The following is a 25,207-nucleotide window of genomic DNA, read 5'->3' as shown; positions in this document are numbered from 1 at the left end:
GAATGGAAAACATTAAGATGTGGCCCAGCTCCTGCTGGGCCAAACTGGCATAATCCAATGGGTTTATCATTTCAGTGAACCTAGTGACCCCAACGACCACATCTTCATTTCCAAGCCAGAAGAAGCCCCCTCTGACCCCGAGTCCAGAGAAGTATTCTTTACAGGGCACTCCCTAGTCTAGTTCCAGGCCGCATTACTGCGTTTTAATTGGGGCCGTCCAAACTATCCACAAGGCCTAAGAGAAAACCTGCACTCTTTTTCTGCCCCTTGAAGATGTAAATCTTATGACGCCTTTGAAATGGAAATACACCAGAAGGTCTCTGAAACAATGTCCACACTGGTCTGAGAGGGAGGGAGGAAGAAAGGGCAGGAAAGAAAGGCCCTTTTAAAACACAAGCTGCAAATAAAGACTCTCTAGCCCAGACTCTTGATCACAGCCTCCTTCAGATTACTTCCAGGAACAAACACAAATTGTAAAAGTCTTCTCTACAAATAGTATAAAAGATGTTAGCCACCTGAGCAGGTAAGCTTAACTGATTCCATCTGCCAGAAAAGCAGTTTGATTGCAACCGTTCTTTATATAGGCTACTGAGTTTTGCACATTTGTACCCCTCTCATGGCGAAAAATTCAAAAACCTTAACTGTACGCTCTATGTGTCTTCCTGTAGGTTCATGTGTTGCACATACGTGATATTTTTCTACCTCTGAACGATACTGCCAAACTTAACTTGTAAATGAGCTCTACTTAATTGTCTTAAGGGCTTATATAAATTGAATATTCACAAAAATTCTCAAATAAAAACAAGCCAATGAATTTCAGATTCATGTGATCTGGGACTACATTCGGTAGTAAAGCTAATTTAAGTTGGCTGGTTTGATTAAAAACAGACATGTCTTCAAAATTATCAGCATTAAATATAATGCAGATAAATAACTACCTGGGTTTACTAGTTGACTACATGTACTCTCTGTTGCAAAATGTGTCAGCAAAAATTGTGAACAGTGGTTGACTGTAATGTCTCAAAGTTTTTGTGGGTAATTTACACATAACTGTTAAGAAGAAGTAAATTGAATAGATGTAAATAAGATTAAAAGTTTACCCCCAAACTTTTAGTTTTTCCAAATCTTTTTGGCAATCTGAAACCTTACTGTTTTGCTAAGTTAAGTAAGTTAAATTCACTGAATATCTAGATCATTTCTAAATAAGACAGAATAGTGAAACATTAATTCCTGCACATAGGGAAGCCAAGAGTAGATAAACCTATTACCGAGTAATTAAAGATAAAATTTGGGTCTGTTAGTAAACATTTTGTGCTTTATTGAAAGATGAAATATATGCTTTAAAAAAAAATTTTTTTTTTTACATTTATTTCTGAGAGAGACAGAGTACAACAGGGGGAGGGGCAGAGAGAGAGGGAGACACAGAATCCCAAGCAGGCTCCAGGCTCTGAACTGTCCGCACAGAGCCCGACGCAGGGCTCGAACTCACAAACTGTGAGATCATGACCTGAGCCGAAGTCAGATGCCTAACCGACTGAGCCACCCAGATGCCCCTGTGCTTTTTTTTTATAGTATAAAGTATTTTTTAGTTTGCCATTTCACAGACCACTAATGTAAAAGTTCACAATTCTGATTTTCTTAGTTAAGCTTCCTAAGACTTCAGAATTCTAATTAATATGTGTGGCTAACACTACTAAAAATAATAAGGGAAACTACTCTGTATACAAGAAAAGTAAGGTGTGTGCTTTTGGTAAAAGAAGGTATGAGGAATGGAAATGCATTTTTGTTGAGGGAAAAGTAACTATTCTAAAGTGAGTCTGGGAAAGAGGTAAAACAGGGTAAAATTTCAATGTAAAGAAGAAAGTTGTTGGTTTATGAAAAAGGAATCTTTGGGAAGGAATTTTATGTGTGGTCAGGACCGGCTAAGATAGGAATAAATTTAAGTAAATGAGTTTTAACATTGAAAGTATATTTGTGGAGGCGCCTGGGTGGCTCAGTCGGTTAAGTGTCCGACTTCAGCTCTCTATCTCGCCGTCGGTGAGTTCGGGCCCCGCCTCGGGCTCTGTGCTGACAGCTGGTAGCCTGGAGCCCATTTCGGATTCTGTGTCTCCCTCTCTCTGTGCGCCTCCCCTGCTCACGCTCTGTCTCTGAAAAATGAATAAACCTTAAAAAAAAAGAAGTATATTTGTGTGGGACAAAACAGAAGAGACTCATATGTGGAGAACAAATTGAGGGTTACTGGAGGGGAGGATGGGCTAAATGGGTAAGGGGCACTAAGGAATCTACTCCTGAAATCATTGTTGCACTATATGCTAACTAATTTGCATGTAAATTTAAAAAAAGAAAAGAAAGTATATTTGTGCAAAATTAGAATTTGGTGCAAATTTAAAATTAGATTTTTCTCTCTGTTAAAAGGACAAAGTATTCTTGAACTATTATTGGTCTGTTCTTGATAAAAGATTGTAAAAGTTTTTTTATCTTTTCAACTTTCCTGCCTAGAAAACAGGGATTCTGTGTTTTATCAAAATAATTTCCTGTGTTTAATCAGGTCTTTGATTAATCCCAATTTTCTTCATAGTAAAAGACCTAAGTTTTGCTTAGAATTATGTAACCTTCTTTATTTGCCTGTGAAGTCTTTGTCACTTTGGTTAAACAGATAACTAAGTGTTGTTTCATGGTGACCTATGATTCTTGTTTTAAAATCTTTTTGACATTTTGACAAACTTTCCCAAATTCTAAATTCAGTCTTTGCATTTAGGGGACTTTGGAACACTCTAGAATGTTCCTGGAAGATCTCAAAAGATTTGTTAAAGTAATTAAGCTTATTTGGTATGATAAATTACGTGTGAAGCATCATCAAACAGATGATGCCAACCATGTTAGATTTCATTCATGTGGATATATGTTATTAAAATGTTACAGGGATTGTATGAAACTCCTAGCAACTTAATATGTCCTTGGATGTTACCACTTGTAATTAGTTATCTTAAAATGTTGTGTACCACAAATGAAAACTCCAATTAAAAAATGGGCAGAAGACAGGAATAGACATTTCTCCAAAGAAGACATCCAGATGGCCAACAGACACATGAAAAGATGCTCAACATCACGCAATATCAGGCAAAAGCAAATCAAAACTACAATGAGATATCACCCCACACCTGCCAGAGTGGCTAAAGTCAACAACACAAGAAACAACAGTTGTTGGTGAGGATGCGGAGAAAAAGGATCTCTGTTGCCCTGTTGGTGGGAATGCAAACTGGTGCAGCCACTCTGGAGAACATTATGGAGGTTCCTCAAAAAGTCAAAAATAGAATTGCCCTATGACCTAGCAATCACACTACTAGGTATTTACCCCAAGAATACAAACACACTAATTCAGAGGTATACATGCACCCCAAAGTTTATAGCAGCATTATCTATAATAGCCAAACTGTGGAAAGAGCCCAAGTGTCCACTGACTGATGAGTGGATAGAGGTGGTGTATATACGTACAATGGAATGCTATTTGGCCACAAAAAAGAATAAAATCTTGCCATTTGCAATGATATGGATGGAGCTAGAGAGTATAATGCTAAGCAAAATAAGTCAGAGAAAGACAAATACCCTGTGATTTCGCTCATGTGGAATTTAAGAAATAAATGAGCAGAGGGACCAAGAAAAAAAAAAAAAAGGCAAACCAAGAAACAGACTCTTAATTATAGAGCACAAATTGATGGTTACCAGAGGGGAGGTAGTTGGGGAGAGGGGTAAAATAGGAGATAGGGATTAAGGAGTACATGAATGATAAGCGCTGAGCGATGTATGGAAGAATTGAATCACTCTGTTGTACACCTGAAACATGTAACATTGCTGTTAACTAAGTGGAATTTAAAAAGAAACATCAACCATGTTGGATGTCACAGAAATAACCAAATTTCCTTATCAATTTCACTGTAATGGACTCTGACCTTTCACCATGCCATTTTTAAGTCTTTTATCATTTACAGACAGTTATTCTTTTACTGAGATGCTTTTATAGAAGTATTCTTGCAAAAGTGTTTCATCTTTTTTTTTTTTTTGTAAGTTTTTTAAAATGTTTATTTTTGAGAGAGAGAGAGAGACAGAGTGCAACAGGGGGAAGAATAGGGAGAGGGAGACACAGAATCTGAAGCAGGCTCCAGGTTCTGAGCTATCAGCACAGAGCCTGATGTGGGGCTCGGACTCACCAACTGCGATATCATGACCTGGGCTGAAGCTGGATGCTTAACCGACTGAGCCACCCAGGTGCCCCCAAAATGTTTCATCTTTAAGAAGATTCATGAAAAAAAAAATACAGGTTTCTGATAACTTCAGTATCATAAAACTGACCTGGGAAAAAATTTCCAAAACAAATGGAAAAACTGAATTCGAGCAGAACAAGAATCAATCACATGGTACTGAATAAATGGAGGAGGAAGACTATAACTTTTATGCCTTTATGTTTGAAATCTTGCTGGTTCTTTAATCTTTTATTTTCCAGATGTGAGAAAAATAAACAAACTCTCACAGCAATTTGGTATATTATACCTTCCCAGGCATAATGGAAACATTGATCTTTTTCTCCTCTCTGATCCCTCCAAGATTCAGAAACTTAGTATTCTTATTTTTATGGCAATATATTTATTTACGTAAGTCCAATAAGACTCTGTTCTCCCTTAAACAGGACAGAATTGGAAAGACTGGTTGTATTATTCTTTGACTGGAATGTCATATTTGATAGAGACATTCATAAATTCACATACAACCATACAACTTCAGGACACTAAGGTTGAATTTATGGAGCTAGTATAGCTCCTTTGAAATACTAGCCTGACACCTTGCTTACAGGGTTTCCAGCAGCCTTGCCCATTAAGAAGGTTACTTCCTGGGACGCCTGGGTGGCTCAATCAGTTAAGCTCTGACTTCGACTCAGGTCATGATCTCACTGTTTGTGGGTTCGAGCCCCGCGTGGGGCTCGGTGCTGACAGCTCGGAGCCTGGAGCCTGCTTTGGATTCTGTGTCTCCCTCTCTCTCTGCCTCCCTGCTCACTCTCTGTCTCTCTCAAAAATAAGCATTAAAATTTTTTTAAAAAGAAGGAGGTTACTTCCTGGCAGGTGTAGGAACCTCAGGATATTTTTAGGACCTCAAAAAGAGAGGAATGAACCCAAACCTATGGGTATTGCAGGCAAGTCTGGTACAAGTTCAATCTGAGATTTCTTATGAAAAGTTCTGGCAAAGCAGATTATAAATTCTATATGGTCATTTTTGCTGCATGTATGTAAATAGGTCAAGTTTATTGAAACTAGACTAAATTTGCAAACAAGTTAGTTTTACTGTGGGTATCTTTGACAGAAGTGGGGGTAATTATAGAGAGAAAAAAATTGCCTTTCAGGAGAAACTAATGCACACTTGTGGGTATCAGATTCCAGTGCTCTTAACTGTCTGAGGTTTCATTTTCTTATTTTTTTTTGAAACATTTATTATTAAGAGACAGAGACCACGGGCCAGGGAGGGGCAGAGAGAGAGGCAGACACAGAATCCAAAGCAAGCTCCAGGCTCCAAGCTGTCAGCACAGAGCCCAATGCAGGGCTCGAACTCCCAAACCACAAGATCATGACCTGAGCCGAAGTCAGACGCTCAACTGACTGAGCCACCCAGGCGCCCCTGATGTTTTGTTTTCTACCTGTAAATTGGACTGGATACTGAATTCTTCTAGTTTCCTCTAATATTTGGCTACAACTTTCTAAACCAACATTTCCAATTTTCCCCTACTTCTGACTTGGAATCATTAAGAACGAAAACTGCCCTCTTGCTAAAGCCATGCAGACTGAAGTGGGAGAACTTGATATAAACTTCAGAGAAATCACCACACCAACTCTTGTTCGGAAGGTCCTCCTGCCTAGTGCTGTGTGGGCCACTCAGAAAGATCGCCAGAGATATTCAAACTGCAACCCAAGATACTCTATCAGAATGTTACCGTCTGTCCTCACTCCGTCTGAAGACGCTTTAAGCCTGATATCTGGAAATCCTGTCTGGCTGCTTTCAGAACTCAGAAATTGGGATTACAGCCTCCCAATCATTAACTTTTGCATTTTGTTCCATAGCACTGCCTCTTATTAAAAGCCCGATGCAAGTACTTGTATCATTTAGGCCTATTTTTGGGAGCCTCCTGAAACAAAACAAAACACAACCTTTCACCGAACTGACCTCTTCTGAGGACTAAGAGACTAGTTGAGATGAGATATGGAACAGTCTACCAACTCAGGACCGATTCATACCACCGATACTAGATGGCCCACGATGCTAAAATATTTCACAGTACTCCCCAAACCTTTGACCAGACTCCTAGGGCCCCCAAGATCACTGACTTTACTTCATTGTGGGACCCTTCAAGTTTGGGACAGTAGCTACTGAGGGGATTTCAGACTATTGTGTCATTAGGAATTGCTACTATGGTCCTACTTAGATATGTACTTTCTGAGTTACCATATGTCCTACCCCTGACTTTAAGCTTATCAATTTCCCAAGCATTACAGGGTAGGCTGAGACCACGGATATTTAGCCTTTAATTTTACAGATGCCTAAATATACAAAGAATGTCATTTTTTTTTACAAATATAATACCAATGTCAATTTGCAGGGGATTTCAGAGTGTGTTTGTTTTTGATAGAAACAAATCTTTAGCTCCAATAACTTCTCCACAACAATCTGGGTTTCTTGTGGTCTTCAATCTTTGCCCCCAAGACTGCTATATCAAGGACTCCCATTTCAAAGATAGAGGAGACAGAGTGGGGGCGGGGGGAAGCAGGATACACGGAAACTCTTCCGTAGGTTCTCTTGGAGAAGGTTCTGTGGAAGAATCTGAGTATATGTGTGTGTACATACAGCTGGAGGTCACCCTTGAAGATGACCTGTGAAGAGATGGGTGGCGGTCACCGTGAAGGAAGCCTCAAGTGTTACACCAGTCTTTTTTTTTTTTTAAAGTAAACTCGATACCCAGTGTGGTGCCTGAACTCCTGACCTGGAGATCAAGAGTCACACGCTCTGCTGACCGAGTCAGCAAGGTGCCCCTGCACCAAGCTTTGCAATGCTTCTGAATTTCTTACGCCCGTACAGTCCTATTGCTCAAATTCATCAACACATTAAAAATGTTGACTGAATCGGCGAAATTGCTTCTCCAGCTCTGGGTATAACGGCAGGTTAGGGAGGCCCGAGTGTGATGTTTCTACCTACACAATCAGCATGGTAGGGACAAGGCAGATGAATCTGGGTTCAGTCCTGGCCAGTCACTTATTCTTCGCGTGAGCCTCAGGAAGTTTTGCAAATTCTGTCTCCATTTTCTCATACGTACAACAGAGATGAAAATAATATCCAACTCCCAGTATCATTGTGCAGATCAAATGCCCTATCTATGTAACACGCACATGGCGTGTACTAAATGCACAATAAGGATTTCCTCCTTTCACCTTCCCAGCCCCTCAGGCCTCCAGCAATATTTACAGACGATGAAGAAGGGGGCAGAATTTTCAGTGTTAGTCACACGCCAAATCACATTGTGGTAGTCAAAATAAAAGTGAGCCCAGACTAAAAGCAAATCAATGAGCCATGTGCTCTGAACACAGAATTAAAATAAGGACTGCGTGTGCAGAAAATGTGATCTGAAAATATGTAACGTATAATCAACAACATCCTTTTCCTAGCTTCTCTGGCGCCGCCCCCTCCTCCCCCCCACCGGCCGCCCTAGGTAGTAGGATCAAGAGAGTGAACAAAGGTAGCAACTTAGGGCAGGAGTTGGGCCTTCTGTTCCCTGATATATCCCAAGTAGGTAAGCCAGGACCCTGATATGGATTAATGATGCTTCATAAATATTTGATAAATGGAAGGGAGAAAGAAAGCGAGAATAAAGTAAAATACAGTGGGAAAGAAAACAGGAACATTCTGGGACTGAATACTCTGTTTTCCCCAGAGTTCAGGGACAAAAATAATGATTTCTAACAAGCCACAGAAAAAGTCTTAAATTTTCTACTAGAGAAAAGGTGGTTGATCTTAGTCACTTTCTTCAAATACATACAAAAGACATCTGTAAATGGTTTCTGCACCCCCGGTATAACCAGAGGTGACAGATCAAGCCACAAGTGGCCTTGCTGAAACCGTTCTCTCTTCAGGTAGGAGGACTCTCTTGCTCTCCCGACCCAGCCTGGACTTAAATATAAGGTGTAATGTTTGACGCCGAAGACAAAGTAGTTCATCTGCACGCTAAACCTAGGTGCTCAGGTGAAATGGTTTGTTAGTGCTCAATGTTTGTTCTGCCGATTGGTGAAACGATCTTCAGTTTTCCCTTGAACCACATGAATTTGAACTGCGTGGGTCCACTCATACACGGGTCCGTCTGTACGCGGCTTGTTTTGAATAAATACGTTGGAATTTTTAGGTGACATCTGTGACAAATTGAAACCCTTGCCGATGAACGGCATGGCTTAGAAATACCGAAAAAGACCGGGAAAAGGTATTCACGAATGCGTAAAATATACGTAGACATTCATCCAGTTTATTTAGTCGCTATCATAAAATACAAACAAACCTATTGTAAGATGTTAGAATTTATCAACACTTGTGCACACAAACACACGCTGTACATGGTACCATTTGCAGTCAAGAGAAATAAACACATGGGTAAGTACTGTAGTAAATAACTGCTAAAATCAACCATGGTCCAAACTACACCACCGCAGAGATTTTACAGCCGCTCCCAGTTGCTTTGGTGAGCTCAGTGTTGGGAGTGTCTGCTTAAAACTCCCCACGATGCTAATCATGTCCACATGAGCAGCTGGTCTGGCCAGTCAATTAAGTAGCACAGTAAAAACTCATCTCTCCTGGTTCTCACCTATTTTTCAAAAACCTTGAATAACACCGCAGGACCCATATGATGTGCCACTAACGATGCGAGAAATGCTCCCAAGGAGACCAGAAACGTCCTGACCTTACAAGAAAAACTCCAGGGGCTCGGTAAGTACTGTACGTAGATTGAGGACTGCAGCTGTGTGGTTGCCAACCAGTTCAAGATAGACGAGTCCAGTGTGAGGACCGTTTTTAAGAAAAGGAAATTCATGGGGCACCCGGATGGCTCAGTTGGTTGGGAGGCCGACTCTCGATTTCGGCTCCGGTTGTGATCTCATGGTCCGTGAGATTGAACCCTGCGTCTGGTTCTGTGCTGATAGCAGGGAGCCTGCTTGGGATTCTCTCTTCTCCCTCTCTCTCTGCCCCTCCCCTGCTAGCTCTCTCTCTTTCTCTCAAAATAAAGTAACCTTAAAAAAAAAAAAAAAAAGGAAATTCACGAAGCTGTTGTAGTTACAGCGGTGGAGTGAAAACCTTGCACTTTTTGTGAAATACCTTTTATGATTTGAAAATGCAGCTTTTATGGGGATGCAGGATTGCTATAGGAAAGGCATACCTATAGATTCCAGCATGATTTGAGAAAAAGGGAAGTTATTACACGACAACGTAAAGCAAAAGGAGAGCGAAGGATCTAAGGCTGGAGAATTTAATGCCAGCAATGGATGGTTTGATAATTTTAGAAAGGGATTTGGCTTAAAAAAATGTCAAGACAACAGGAAAAGCAGATTCTGCCAACCAAGAGGCAGCAGATGAATTCCCAGGTGCCGTGAAGAAAATCATTAAGAAAGGATATCTGTTTAAACAGGTCTTCGAGGCAGACAAAAGTACTCTATTCTAAAAGAAAATTGCCACAAAAACCATTTATTAGTAAAGAAGGGACGTAAGCACCGGTTTTAGGGCAACAAGGGATAGGCAAACTGCACTGTTTTGTGCAAATGCAGTGGGTTTATGATCAGTACTGCCTTTATCTATAAAGCTGCTAACTTTCCAGCCTTGAAGAGAAAAGATAAATGTCAGCTGCCAGAGTTGTGATTGTATGGCAAGGAGGCCTGGACGATGAGAACCCTTTTTCTGAATTGGTTCCACCAATGTTTCTTTCTGAAGCCAGGAAGTAACTTGCCAGTAAGAAACCACCTTTTAAAGGTGATCTTGGACAATGCACTTGCGCCCCATGCCCGCCCCCCAGCTCCTCCACTGAGCCCCATGAATTCAACACTGAAGATGTCAAAGTGATCTACCTGCCCACAAACACAATGTCTCCAATCTGGCCTCTTGATCAGTCTTAAGGACCTTTAAGGCTCATTACACACAGTACTACATGGAAAGGATTGTCCGTGTTCTAGAAGAGAATCCAAACCAGACATCATAAAAGTCTGGAAGGATTACACCATTGAAGATGCCACCGTTGTTTCAGAAGAAGCCATGGAAACCATCTAGCCTGAAGCAGTGAATTCCTGCTGGGGAAAACTGTGTCCAGAGGTTGTATATGACTTCACAGGATTTATGATAGAGATTATGACATAGAAATCGAAGAAATCATGAAATAGATTGTGGACATGGCAAAAAGGCCAGGAGGTAAAGGGCTTCTTGGAGAAATTCCAGAATTAATAGGCACCACACCAGATGAATTAAGAGTTGTCTTGACGGACATGAGTCGTCTTCATGAACAAATTGACGTTAGATAATCTGGCAGAAGCATCCTGATTTATTCAAGACTGCTTTTGACTTCCTTTACAACATGGCCCCTTCTATGATATGGGTGCTGAAACTAAAGTACGTAGAGGAAGAACGATTGGTATTGTACAGAAAGCTTTTTAGAGGAATGAAAAAGCAAAAAAAGGTCAAATTATGAAATATGTATTTCCGTAAAGTTGCACCCGCCTCTTCTGCCTTCCTTTCTACCTTCTGCTTCTCTTCCCCCCCGTCACCCCTCGTCCTCCTCAGTCTACCCAACAGGAAGATGATGGCAAGAAAGACCTTTAGGATGATCCACTTCCATTTAGTGAAGAGTAAGTAATCATTATGCTGCACCGTTAATAAACATCCGTTGCGTCTTCACGTGAAAATACAATAACTGTATGGCAAGAACTATGCGAAACATTTTCTGTCCTCCTCCTCATCACTGCTTAAGTATTCATCACGTAGAATATCACAAACCAGATTTGTATGGAAGTGGATAGCCTATCCTTTCACAGGCACGGGGTCAGTGATATTTAACATAAGATTAATAATGTGTTAGTTTTCTTGCTGTTTTATAACTTTGCTTTCAAAGAATTACCACACAATATCTCTGACTGCCATCTTTCTCTCCCTCTCTCCATACCCTGCCTTCTCCCCCCGCCCCCACCTATAACTGGAGAAACTATGTATCAGCCTGTCATCACAGGTAAGTGTTTTTTTTTAATGTAACAATATTTTCAATACTGTACTATGAATATGACTGTAATCCTGTATACCATAAGATTTTATAAGAGTTCGTTCACTAGGGTATAGACTGGGCTACCATGAAGCAACTGTATCCATTACAATAGGCTACATTAAGCACTCATCTTGCTGCTTCTTCATTATCAATGAATGCATCATTAGACCTATAAATAAAAATGAATTTCTTATTCACCTTACCTTTCACTCTTGATGTCTAGTGTTAGTAATACAGAGCTACAGTGTGTTGTATAATATAAGGCAATATTGATTAGGTACTGACAGATATTTGTCTTCTAAACAGAGGATGCAAACTTATGGTATCAGTAAATACAGGACAGGTACATATACATACATATATATATATATATATATATACACACACACACACACACACACACACAGGACAGGTATATATATATTATATATATCTCCTTATGATTTTCTTTTCTCTAGTTTATTATAAATAGAATATAGAATACATATATAACAATATGTGTTAATACACTGTTTCGGTTATTGGTAAGTCTTCTAGTAAGCAGGGGGCTGCTAAGCTTTTTGGGAGTCAACAGTTATATGCACATTTTCCATGGTGCAGGGGTTTGGTGCTCTTAACCCCCACACTGTTCAAGGCTCAACTGTACAACTAAATCTACTCACAACACAATGTGCTATACCAGAAAGGGGTCAATAGAAGAGTCCACTGAAAATATTCTGCTGGACCAGTTAATGATTGCTTTACACACACACACACAGTCACAAGGTAGCACTGAAGATCAGCGTTATCACCCTCTTCAAGTATAATCTGGACACTGGTGGATATACTCGCATGGCACCAGTTAGACTGCTCAGTTTTGGCAGTAAAATCATAGTCATTTTGTTGTTGCTGTTTTTTGATGGCTAGCATCTGATAAGCGGTAGAAATTTGGTAACCAGAAACAGTGATGCTCTGGATACTAACCGAGATGATGGAAACAACAGGATGAACTGTGAAGGACGGTTGACAGGTGATACTCTACGGTGTTTTTTTTTTGTTTTTTATCTTAAGTTAGGTTCCCTGGAGACAGACTCTGAGATGGGGATTTGAGAGCAGGAAGGTCCGTGGGGGTGGGGGTGGTACTGGGGAAAACTACCACTAAAGTAGCGAGGGAAGAAGGACTGGGTAAGGGAAAGTGCCGAACTTGAGAGCTGGGATGGCCCTTCAGAATTATCCCAAATTAAGGAAAGGGGGATGGGCCTTTGTGTCCCCCTCACTGACTAGTCATTGCACGTGGACTGCCCTGGAGAGGAAGCATAGCCCTGTGTGTGACAGCTCCTTTCAACTGAAGGCAGTTCCCCAGAAGGGACGTGTCTGAGAGGCATCGGTGCCAACACTCCCAGCAGGGGGTGGAATAAATACCTAAAGGGGTATCTGGACAGCCCATCACAGCATCCAGTAAAACTGGCAAGTTTAAATAACAATGTATTTAAGGGAGAGTAACTGGCATATAATCTGTACATAAAGGACATCCAATAAATATTTGTTGAATGAAGAGTGGCTCTTATGAAAGAAGAATGATAAGCGAAGGACTTAAACTTCATCAGAAGGGATTTAAATGAGGCTGTAGGAAAATACAGAATTATAACAGACCATGGAGAAAGCAGAAAACTTCAGCTCTCCTATCTGTATTGTGACTTGGTCATTGGATTAAATCGTTACAATGACTCAGATTCTGAATTATTCAGCCTTGGGGGAAAAGTAGAAGGTAAAGTTCCAAAAGGGGCTCTGATTTGGGGAATTGAGGTTCAAGTGAGCCCCCCTACCCCCACTGTAAAATAGCCACTATTGCACTACATGAGTTTGATAGGAAATTTCACATCTTTAAGTCTTTTGTGAAGCAGGAGAGTGAAGTGAAAAGCATCATTGATTGAATCTTTCCAAAATTAATGTCTCTTTCCACTTGGAGCCCTTTCAACTAACATAATCATGATCTAAGGTTCTTTCTCAAGGTCATTTCTGAGTACATTCTGAGCGTCAGGACCCGCTCACCTTGCCGCTAGCAATTTAATCACAAAGACATTTCCCCAACATTACGCATTCCTGCATTAGATGATGCCCCTTACTTTCCTCAACATCCACATTAAAAAAAAAAAAAGGTATATAATTAGATGCTTGCACTGAATGAGTTTTACCCATGACTTACACGGTAATTTCAAAGATGCTTCACCTTCTTTTCTCAGTGGTCTTCAAACGAATGGAGATTCTAACAATCCACAAGTCTGTCTGTTGCTCAAGATTTATCCAGTTAAAGACTTAAAAATAATCTATTAAGTATCTTTAAGCTATCATGACATGAACAAAAATGCATAAATTCAATGTGCTAACTATAAATTTTTACTGTGACTCACCAATCTGTTCCTATAAAGATTAAGTCATTTTTATATAGATCCCAAAAGCTCCTGTCATCTCCATGTATTTTAAAAAGAATCCCAATATTTCAAATAAACTATTTTTTAAAAACTTAAAAATATAAAGTGTGTTTAGAATTCATTTTTTAATGTAAAAGAGGAAGTCTTTTCTTCAAATAAAAAATAATGTTAATCTTATTATGCAAAATGTATATTTTCTAGACATGCCTGTTTAACTCTTTCATTCAAAGTATTTGGGGAAGAATATTCTTTTCTGTCTGCGACCACAAATGTAACTTTTTGGTCACCTCAGAAATTGGTTTATTTCTAGTTTAAAGGACAGTCAGATCTCTTCCTGGCATCTTAATCTATATAAGTGTAATTAAACAAGATGCTTCTATCTTGCAGGACTGACCCATTAGCCTGGATCATTGGCTTTGCCTGTGCAGGACATCTAGGACAGGAGACATACGGGCACACACCTATACACCCACCACATACACATGCATCTCCCCTGAAGCCTGAAATTCGACCAACAATAAATCATATACCCTTTGTTGTAAGATTCGCACTTCTCATGGTCTTCTGTTAAAATATTCCTCAACAGGGTATCATTAAAGTGATGGGGTTGGCAGAGGCACAGTAATTTGTGTGTTTTCTGCGTGAAAGGGAAGAGGTGCAAAATGTTGCCAAGATAGAGGTCTGACGCATGAATCAGCACTGGAAGAAATTGAGAATAATCCAAAATAATGCAAAAATAATAATGGACTATTTACCATTATTTGCATTTTTAAAGTTTATTTACTTATTTTAAGAGAGTGAGCAAGCAGAAGAGGGACAGAAAGAGGAAGAGGGAGAAACCCAAGCACGCCCCACACTCAACGCTGAGCCCAGTGCAGGACTCAACCTCACAACCTTGAGATCGTGACCTGAGCTGAAATGAAGAGTCAGACGCCCAACCATCTGAGCCACCCAGGTGCCCCGACATTATTATTTACTGACAGGGACTAACAAGGCACACAATACTATTTTCTTAAAGCTAGGGATAAAAGATAATGGTTGATATGGCAATGCGACTTCATTTAATGATTTTGTAGATTTGTTTTCCTTTTCTAATATTGTTAGTAACCTGGCTATTTTCAAGTGTGAGAATGACAAAGTCTTAATACAGGTCCATTCCTTCTTTTGCAGCATTAATGAAGTCATTGCGTGGCTAAACCTTGTTCTGAAGACAGCTTCAGTCTCAAGGAAGAAAATAACCTGGACTCCTATTCTGAAAGACTTGACCCGTAATATAAATCAGGGCACAAACAACAGCACTGTCCAGTTGCAATGACTATCATGATGAGCCCCTGACCTTCAGCACTGAGTGCAATTGATCTAGCTATTACTGTTTACTTAATGGAAAAATCTCTCTCCTGCTTTCAGATTTGTCCCAAGGCTTAGCCACAAGAGTAAGATTTCTTTTTAAAATGTGAGTTCATTCATTCTACAGACATTGAGTATCTGTAAAGCACCAGGTCCTGTGCTGGGGCAGGGGACCCTCGAATGAATTAGGTACAGTTTCCACCCTCAACTGCCGTGACCATAGCAAGTTTTTATCGCCTTTGCTCTCCCCAAGTGAGAATGGCCAACCCTCGAAACTACTGTAAATTCACCGTGTGTGAGATTCAAGCCCAGCTTTCACAAAGCCTCTCAAATTCAGCTGGTGTTTTTATGGTGCTTTTTCATACATTCTTAATTTTGTTTTTCTCAACTTTTCAAGTTTTAACTTTTTTAAAAATATGGACCTCAGATAACCAAATTTAAGATGATTGTAGACTTGAGTTTATGATATTATCATCAATCCACAGAACACCCTCTTATAGAATGCCCTGCAGTTTAACTTTTTTCCTCTATGATCTTTGGTCACTAATTCCACACCTCCCTCCCCCTGAGACAGCTTCTAGAATATATTTAAAGTGTGTTCTTTTATTCTACTTTTATACACACACACACACACACAGAAGCTTTGAACAATTTGGGCATGGAGCATGTTTAATTTACATAAATGATACTGTGGTATAAATATCTTTCTAACTTTTTCTATTCAACATTTTTTTTAAAGATCTATCCATGTTACTGAATATACATCTAAGTTACTGTTTTTTATACTCCATAACATATCATCCTATGCATGCATTGGTAAGTTTACCAATGGCAATGGCAGTCATGAGCATCAATACACTTTTTCCTTGAGCGCTTGAGTGACTTTCTGAAGAAATATCCAATAGTACAATTGCTAGCGTGTGTATAATTGTTAGATATGTACATAGTCAATTTCAATAAATTCAGTGAAATTATTTTCCCAAATAGCTGCCTGAAGGTCTCCATTTTTCTACATCTTCACCAGCATTTGATATTGAATGACTTTTTAGTTTTTGTCTTATGATTATAGATTGGCATTTTATTGATGCCTTAATTAGTATTTTCTTTTTTAAAAAATGATTTTTAAAATTTTATTTTTGAGAGAGAGAGAGGGAGACTCCAGGCTCCAGGCTCTGAGTGCTCACCACAGAGCCTGACTTGTGGCTTGAACCCATGAACTGCAAGATCATGACCTGAGCCAAAGTTGGATGTTTAACTGACTGAGCCACCCAGGCGCCCCTTCATTAGTATTTTCTGGATTTTTATGCTGTTTGAGCATCTCTTAATAATTATTACCCATTTAGGGTTTTCTTACTGTGAATTGCCTATTCCAAGATGTTGCCTATTTTTTATTGTTTTTTCTCACTTTGTAGGAGGAGGGCTGACTTAACTAATCCTACCAAGAATATTATCCAGTTTATCCTTTTAAAAATGTGTTACATAGAATATTTTTTCTTTAAGCCTTTAACACTAGGAAAGCTATTCAATTCTCATAGTCAACTTTTTTTTGCTATGGCTTTCAGCCATTTAACATGTAATCACAGCTATATTTACCCTTTTAGTGAGGGTACTTGGATTCTTGTATTTTCTCTGAACCCAATTTACTTCAGTGTTATCACCTTTTTTATGTTTCTTGTCATAACCTAACTCAAAAAGATGTTTTGAAGGAGTCAGGCATAATTGAATCAATACATTTATTTTTTCAAAACGTACTGGTTTAATTCTTCTCCTCATTATGACAGAATGCGCTCCCACTCACTTGGAATGACAATAGGTTATTAGAATTAGAAGACTCTGGAGATCAACTGGTTCAAACACACATTTTAGGTAGGAGACAGAAGATGGCTGAGGTCATCTGAAATTGTTCAGGCAGTATAGGCAGAGACAAAAATAGAATGGCCTAGCACTGAATCTGGTTTTTCATTTCTTTCTGTTTTACCAAATTATATTTGAAAACGATTTTGCATTTTATACTTAATCAAAAAGGTACATACATGGGGACATGTGTTCATATGTATGTGCATCTATGTGAAAGTGTGTTTGTATTTTGTAAACTCATGAATTTCTGTTTTTCCCCTTTGGCATTTATCTCTCTGTGACTGTTATGAGCCTTCTGATCTTGTACCTCTCCCATCTTTCCAAAAGCTTTTTATAAATTTTGAGTCTAATCGAGAAGTGCAAAATTACAAGCCATGCTTTGGAAGTCAAATTTAAACTCCTCTCTTTGGTAATCTCTGAGATAGTCAGTATATAAAAATATCATCCAACTTACTAATTATTTGGGTGTTGGCTCTGTTCTTAAGTCATCCATGAATTACTCCCTTTTTAGATTACTTAGCAGCATCAGAAAGATTCTCGCTCAGTTTTAGGATTGGAAGGGAAAGTCGTGGTTGAGTGTGGAGCTTCCAGTGATGGAGGCCTGACCTCACGTCCTGTGGAAACTCAGCCTCCCTGATAGGGCCAGAGCAGACAGGAAACAACACAGCTGGCAGGCTTCCACTTTCTGACTTGGGCCAAGTGAATATTACTGCCGGAATTATCAATACTAAGGTTTTTCACTAAGTATTTTCTTCTGTGTTCATCAAGACAAGAAAAAGACAAATTCTCCTCTGGCTCTGAAAGCTTGGATAGGAAGCAGCAACATGCCCATCATGTTCATATGTTCTTGGCCAAAGCAACTCATGTGGCCACAGCTAACTCTGGACAGCTAGAGGAGTATGGTCCTTTATGTACTGGAAAGGGGAGACCAGAAGTGTTTGGTGAAGAGCATACCATTGGCTGTCACACTTGGAAAGCCTCACTTTTGGTGGGATGGTGATGATAGAAACACCTCTTTGTCCTTATAGAGTATTGCTGTGTCTAACCAAGGAGCACCCAGGGCATGCCTGGAGATGGGAAAGGGCACTGGATTTGATTGTGGGCTGTAGTGTCTGAGACCTAGAAGGCTGACCCATAAGACTATAATCCAGGAGTAAAACAGAAACCATGAGTTGGGTAGGCCATGCTACTGAGTCAACGTCAAAGGACCAGAAGGAGAGAGCAAGACACAAACACTGGGCAAATTGGATAAGATCATCACCTAACCTACCTGCTGTTCCTTTTCCACAGATACCTCTTGTGCACTAAGGAGCATGTACAATTCCAGGTTTTAGAGATTTAGCAGTGAATAAGACAACCGGAGGATAAATGACAGAAGGGACATCTGAGGCCTGGAGCGTGTACAGGGAAAGAGCTCTGACCATGTCCAAAGTCAGGGTGTGCACACCCTACACATCACTGAGTATTTCACCTCTCATTTGCTATATGCAGAAGCACAGGTGAGTATTGCTGTTATAACCATTTTCCCAATGCGGTAACAGTACCTCAGGGTAGTAAAAGTGACTGGCCCATGGTCCCGTAATTGATTCAACTCTTGGTTCTCTGACTCCAAAGGCCCTTTCACTTTACTTTTACTATGACACTGCTGTTCCCCACACAACACAAGTATCAAATGAAAAGTTTCTTGAATTTAGATCTTTACCTTCTACAGTTGGCATTTTGTACCGAAGTCTCACTTATAGCTGGCAGTTACAAATGGAAAGAACCATATATGGAGAGAATGTTAGTTTAACCATAACCTTATTCATTCGTTCATTTATTAACATGTATATTTATTATATTATTGATATTGTATATATTATTTATATATAATTTGTATATTTATTAACATATATATTCACATCATATATATATACACATGTACATCATATATATATACACATGTATAACACATACATAAATATGTATATATACACACATGTATATTACATATACATATATATGTGTGTGTGTGTGTGTGTGTATGTATGTGTGTGTATATATATATATATATATATATATATATATATATATACAGGATACTTCCTGGATTCTTTACATGACCACTAAGAAACTCTTCAGACTGACATTTTTCAGTTGCCAAGGAAATCAGGAGTATTTTTAGAAAATTGTTACTTTGATCTGAAACAATCTCTTGTTAGGATCCAAGCAGTCCCATCTCTAAAATAGCCAAATACTCCCATCTCTAAAATAGCCAAATACAGCCAGCCACAAGACGAGTAACTCCGAATCTGCTTCCTTATTGTGGGAAGTGAGTCTTAGTGTCAAAACAGTGCCTGCTCTTCCCAGACTTTCCACGTTGACAGGGTTATGTCGAAGCATGCTCTCCGGCCCGTGCAGCTTCGACTGTGCTTATGAAAGGCAAGGATGGTTCTCAAACGTATTCTTCTTGACCTCCGCCATGCGCACACGCAAGTTAGCGTGAGCTGAATTCAGCCTAAGAAGTGCTAGGCTAAGGCTTCTAAAGGGTTGCAAACCATTCTTGGGGTAAGTTGGTGGCTTTTCGTCTAAAAGGGTCACACAATGTCCCTTGTTCGCGCAGTTTGAGGTATCTAGATTCTCACATGCCATTCCGCGTAAGGAATAAAAAGGATTTTAAAATGCTGCATCAAGGAAATAATGAAGCCAAATCTGCTTTTCCTGGTTTGGAATAGTTTTTATGCTTTTCAGGGTAGAACACTTAACCCTCATCATCTATTGGGTAAGAAATACTTAGGGGTTGAGTATTATCAGGGAGTTAAAAAATACCAAATAGAATAGTTTAGAAAATAAGTGTTTCTGAGTCTGCATTACCAATTAGAAGAAGGAGCTTTGATTATAAGCAGTCACTTCTACTTCTTTAGATTTTAAAAAGCACCAGGAGATCATAGCATACACCGCTATCCATTTAGTAGTGCCCCCTGTCCTACTTCTGATTCTTTGGTCACACAGTGACTTTCTGGGCTGTGATCTTTAGATCATTTAGTGCAACTGCCTCTCAGAAAAGGGATGCAAACATCTTCTCCTTGGCCTTAGTCCTGAAATATCTCACAAAACGAATGTTATCAGTTGGCATTTGGTCTTGGGAGTCTGAGAGTTTTGTTACTTCGCAAGGCGTCATTGTTATTAAGACGTGAATTGTAGGGGTGGTGGTTCAGCCCCAGGGAGACTCAGTCTGCATAGGGGAGCTGTCCCAGCAGTGCAGAAGCAGAGTGTGTCCGGGGGGTTGGTGGTGGGGGAGCCAGATAGATAGCCGCCTGCCTCCTGGATCCACCCAGATTCTACTGCAACCACACTGCTGTTCTTAGGTTCAATGCCAAGGGTATACTAGGTCAGTGCAATCAGGGGCTAGATAATGGAAATCAGCATGCTCTCTTTGAGAAAGGTATGGAGACTTGCGAGGTTTTTACTATGCACCTACCATATGACTTCTCTGAGTCTCAACTGCCCATTTTTTTTTAAATGTTTATTTATTTTTGAGACAGAGAGAGACAGAGCATGAACGGGGGAGGAGCAGAGAGAGAGAGAGGGAGACACAGAATCTGAAGCAGGCTCCAGGCTCTGAGCTGTCAGCACAGAGCCCAACGTGGGGCTCGAACTCACAGACCATGAGATCACGTGACCTGAGCCGAAGTCGGCCGCTTAACCGACTGAGCCACCCAGGCGCCCCTCAACTGCCCATTTAAAAACAGGAATAATAATATACTGTATTAAGGTTAAATGAAATGGCATATTTTACTTTGTAGCCCAGAATATGGAACGTGCTAAGTATTCAAAAAATGTTAGTTCCCTCACTCTCCCTCTCTTTTCCTTCGTGTCACCAGCTGGACTTCAAGACCGGATTTTGGCTGCCTAACTGCCTGTACTTACCAAACTTTGTCTCACATTTTTCCTTAAGCTTTTCCTTCCGGTTTATCTCTTAATTCAGGCAAAAGACCCCACAGCATAGCATCCTGTGATGGAAAGCAAAACTACGTCTCAGGCAATAATGACTGTCTGGACAAAGAGTTGGGCAGCCCAGACCACTGGGGTGATGAGATGAGATTGTGCTTAACTCCTGACTCAGTCTGTGCAGATGGACCATGGACTGACCCATGGAGTGACCCATATTTACCTTGTCCTCATTCTAATACTAAAACTAGCCTCCCTGGAACTTCCAGGAGGAATACAAGCCTCATTTACATAACATACAATGTATGAATAGGCATGTTTTCTTAAGGCACTGCAGGACCTTATGCCTGTCTCTACAAATGATGACAAGGACGCCCTTTTAAAATATTCTTTCTAACCCTACATAAAAGGAACCCATCCACCCTTGCTCAAGGAGTCATGGTTTTGGAAGTTATTCCCTACGATCGCCTTATGTGCTGCAAATAAAGTTTCCTCTGTTTGACGACTCACCCGATGCAGTTTCTATCTGTGACTCACCAAGGAGTGAACTCACATTAGTTCGGTTACAATAGAGGGAGGTAAGTTTTGCAGTTCTTGTTAATACAGATTCACTTGCTAAGTAAAATTTTTATTTATTTGAGATCAACTTAGAATATCATTGGTAGGAAAACAGAAACATAGCAAAGTAGAAGAAAAAACACACCACAGTTTATGGTGGCGAAAGTGATTTACTTTCCAGGTCAGCAGCACTGGGCAAAGCCTGAGTAATAAATGACCTTGAATAATACTGATTTTACTTAAAGCTGAACTTTAAAACTATTCTTTGTGGTCCCTTCATGATGGTTTTGCCTAAGTAGCACGTGATGGCCATGCCTTCCCTAATTGGCCTTTGATAAGCCAATCTGTTTCAGTCTCATCTACTTCAATACAAATGAAAAAAAAAATCATTTCAATCTGGCGAAGAATAAAGTGTGTCTTTCCTAGAAACAGCTGAAAACCAAATAGAACCAAATAGAACCAAATAGAACAGCTGGAACCAAATAGAAAAATTTAGAATAAAACCCAAAGCAGCCGAGATGATTCTAAAAATTTAGCTCCTTTCCCTTATGAGGTGCTAACAATGCAAGTGGAGTTTTACACTGTAGGGGTCAAGGGCAGGCTCTCTCAAGATGGGCCACTTTGGCGTGAAGATTATTGTGATTTAAAAGCAATCAAATCCCAGCAGATTCAGGAAAAGCTCTTGACCTCCCCGCCAACTGGCTGCAAGAGAGCTATCAACAGAGATACCTGTTTACCTAAGAAGCTGGTCTATATAATAGGGCAGCTTTTGTTTTCCACACACTTCCTCGCAATGGTCATTTTCCCCTTTGTGTATCCTCCTACCCCTATCCGTAGCTCATACAGCATCATGCTGCCTGTCTTTGGAATTTCCACGTTTGTGTGGATTCCCTGCACCTATACTATTAAATTTGATTTTCTCCTGTTAATCTGTCTCATGTCAATTTGGTTCTAAGTCCAGCTAGGAGTCCAGCTTGAAGGGCACAGGAAATTCTTCCTCCCCAGCACGACTGAAAGCAAATAAATACACAGGGAACCATCTCTCTGTGTTGATATGCGTACCTATTCCTTTTGTGTTTCTACGCAGTATTTTTTTAAGGAAATATAAAAGCCCATGGCAGATCATAAAATTAACACCGTGAACACATTACCTTGCTCTGTTCTATGGGATCTCAGTGTCCTAAGCTGAATTCAACTTCCTATTTCAATTGGCAGCAAATAAACTACTATCAGACCTTGCACAGTTTTTAATAAATGCATGGACAAAGCACGCCACACCATGTATTGAAATAATGCACCATATCAAATGAAATAGAAACCTCAAACTGTTAGTGCCTCTCACTCGTGAAAAGTGAAATCTGTTACTGCAACGCCCCTTTACCCTTATCGCTCCTAGTAGTAGGAGTTTCCGGGAATGAGGTACGGGGTGTCATCTTGTGTTCTAGATTATTGAAGTTCCACATTTAAGTGCGGCGCCCTTTTACTGTAAGTGGGTGTCCTTGATGGAGAGTTTTCTTGAATGTACCATGTATGTTTGTGCCTCATGGATTAAAGGAGCCAAATGCCGTCTAACCTCCTCTTAGGGCTCAGTTATTAATGGATACAGGAGGTAAGAAACTCAGACAGGATTCCATTCCCCAGGCCCATGCCGTATTTTCTACTTGAACTTCAAGGTGGTGAGCGACTTGCTAACAGTCACCCAGGTGCGCACTACAGGGGCTCACCCTCAAATCTAGGCTTCCTAATGCCCACTCTCACTGCTCTTTCTCGTACAGGGTAATTCCCAATTGTATTGTATTTTGGGTACTTGTCACATCCTTTGCTGTGCACAGTCTTCCCGTAGATTCACCCATGCCTCATTCCCTCACCTACTTCAGGGTTTTTCCTTACCTGTCACCTTTTCAGTAAGGTCCTCACCCGGGGCCCCATCTAAATTTGTAACCCTCTCTCTGCCCCCTAATTGCTTTCACTTTTTCTGATTTTTTTTTCCCCTCTGCAGCGGCTATCACCTGCTGACCTCACATAGGTAGATTCTACTTAATTTTGCTGATCGTCTTTCTCCTCACACGAAGATGTAAACTCTGTGAAGAGAGTTTTCCTGTCTGTTTTGTTCATGACCCCATTCCCGGTGGGAGAACAGTGTCTGATAACCACTAGGTGCTCAGTGAGTGTTTATTAAAGAAATCACTGGTCTGAATGATTGTAACTTCGCAGAAGTTTGATTTCTGAATAAGCCAGGTGTTGTCATGTTAATAACATGGGGGTTTCTGGACTGTTTCCATGTTGGTAGAGAAGGTTAAGAAATTATTTGTTAAAGGAAGCACTCTGGTTTTAAAAAAAGTAGCTGAGTTTTATCCGGTTAATGTACAGCATAGAGTTGATTTCCTTTTGGATGCTATAATAAAATATATGTTGCACTTACAAATATATTTGCATGAAACTATTGAAAGAATTGATGACTGTGGCATCAGTGAAGCTACATTTTGAACTAAAATGATGACCTACTTGTGCAAATCCCTCTATAAGTCTACCCAGCAGGTGCACAGTGTTTCAGTCTGTCTCCCCCCAAGTGGCCTTGCTCGTTCAATAGAGAGCTCACGTGACCGCTTTCAAGCTACTTGATGGGAAGTCAACCACAGTGTCTAAGAACCATTTGTAAAAACCCTAGCGGTAGCTGCATAGTTTAAAGAGTTCTCTTCAGCAAGGTACATTAAAGAGCTTCACAACAGAGTTTCAAAGGAGGACGAGTCTTTGACGAATCTGTCTAAAAATAATGAAAAATATAATGAATGCTAAGAAGTTCTTTGCAGCTTTTATCGTAAGGGATAATTGGAAGGAACCTAACACTTTAACAGTAAGGAAGTAGGTAAGTAAACTGCTGATTGGAAAATAGTGTTTCAGTTATGACTACGAGACCATAGAGCGCTTTGGAAAATCTTAGGAAATAATATTAAACTCTTTACATATTGGAAACCGCATGTGGTGACTGAGACCATGCAAAAATAGGTGTGGGGACAAACTAGAACATGACATTTTAAGAAATAAGCAAAATGACTTATTGTCTTTATGTTCCCGGGCTTGAAACTTCATATTATAACTAATAAAACAATAAAAAAGAGAAACGTATTGATCATGGAGCGAAAGTGTTAGCAGTTTACCTAAGGTAACTAAGGGGAAGTCAATTCATATGGAAGGCGAGTACTGATATTCTCAGACTAACATTTGAAAGGGATTTCCCAAACTATGTCTTTAAGATTTTCCAGATAATAATAGCTGTATCACTCACACACACAAAGGAATGTTTGGTTACAGAAGATTTTACTCCTATTGGAGATTTATGATACAGCTAAGAATTCAAGGATCCAAAAATTTCTGTAGTAAAATAAACAGTGCAATTATACTTTATTTTTTCCCCAAATTATCTGACCAAGTGCCATTTTTTCCTAGTCGACCTGTGGATAACCTGAGAAAGACCACCATTCTGTAGAGCGCCAGTAGGGAACAGCTACCTTGGTTTTTCTCCAGTGAAGGTTTGAATATAAGGAAAAGTATAAGAAATCAAGAAAAAAAAGAGGTTGAGTCGTTGGGTCCAGGTTGCTTTATTTCTGAAAGTTGTCTGAGGAAGACTGACCTTGTGTCTAATTGCTGGAATCGGGAGGCAAAAAGGCAACTTTCCTCTAAAAATAGAAGCGATGTGGTGCCTGGCTGGCTGAGTTAGTAGAGCATGCCACTCTTGATCTCGGGGTGGTAGGTTTGAGCCCCACACTGGGTGTGTATGTTACTTAAAAAA

General features: G+C 40.0%; 1 protein-coding gene and 1 long non-coding RNA gene across 5 annotated transcripts in view; one reads left to right on the top strand and one right to left on the bottom strand.

Annotated features, from left to right (window-relative positions):
- DLGAP1 (DLG associated protein 1) overlaps positions 1–25,207 on the bottom strand; it is an 888,408-nt gene that overhangs the window by 474,690 nt on the left and 388,511 nt on the right. The window lies entirely within an intron of this gene.
- LOC122232785 lies at positions 10,139–23,623 on the top strand. Of its 4 annotated transcripts, none has more exons than XR_006210184.1 (7): positions 10,139–10,904; positions 11,255–11,281; positions 14,520–14,680; positions 14,896–15,158; positions 18,220–18,428; positions 21,270–21,437; positions 23,417–23,623. It is a non-coding gene; the product is annotated as an uncharacterized LOC122232785 (long non-coding RNA). The 4 variants fall into 4 exon arrangements; XR_006210183.1 differs by adding an exon at positions 12,221–12,323 and having other exon boundaries at positions 10,139–11,281; XR_006210181.1 differs by having other exon boundaries at positions 10,139–11,281.

The sequence above is a fragment of the Panthera tigris genome, chromosome D3 (assembly GCF_018350195.1).
Source record: "Panthera tigris isolate Pti1 chromosome D3, P.tigris_Pti1_mat1.1, whole genome shotgun sequence".
In the NCBI taxonomy this organism is placed as follows: Eukaryota; Metazoa; Chordata; class Mammalia; order Carnivora; family Felidae; genus Panthera; species Panthera tigris.
This window is presented reverse-complemented; position numbering and strand designations above follow the sequence as displayed.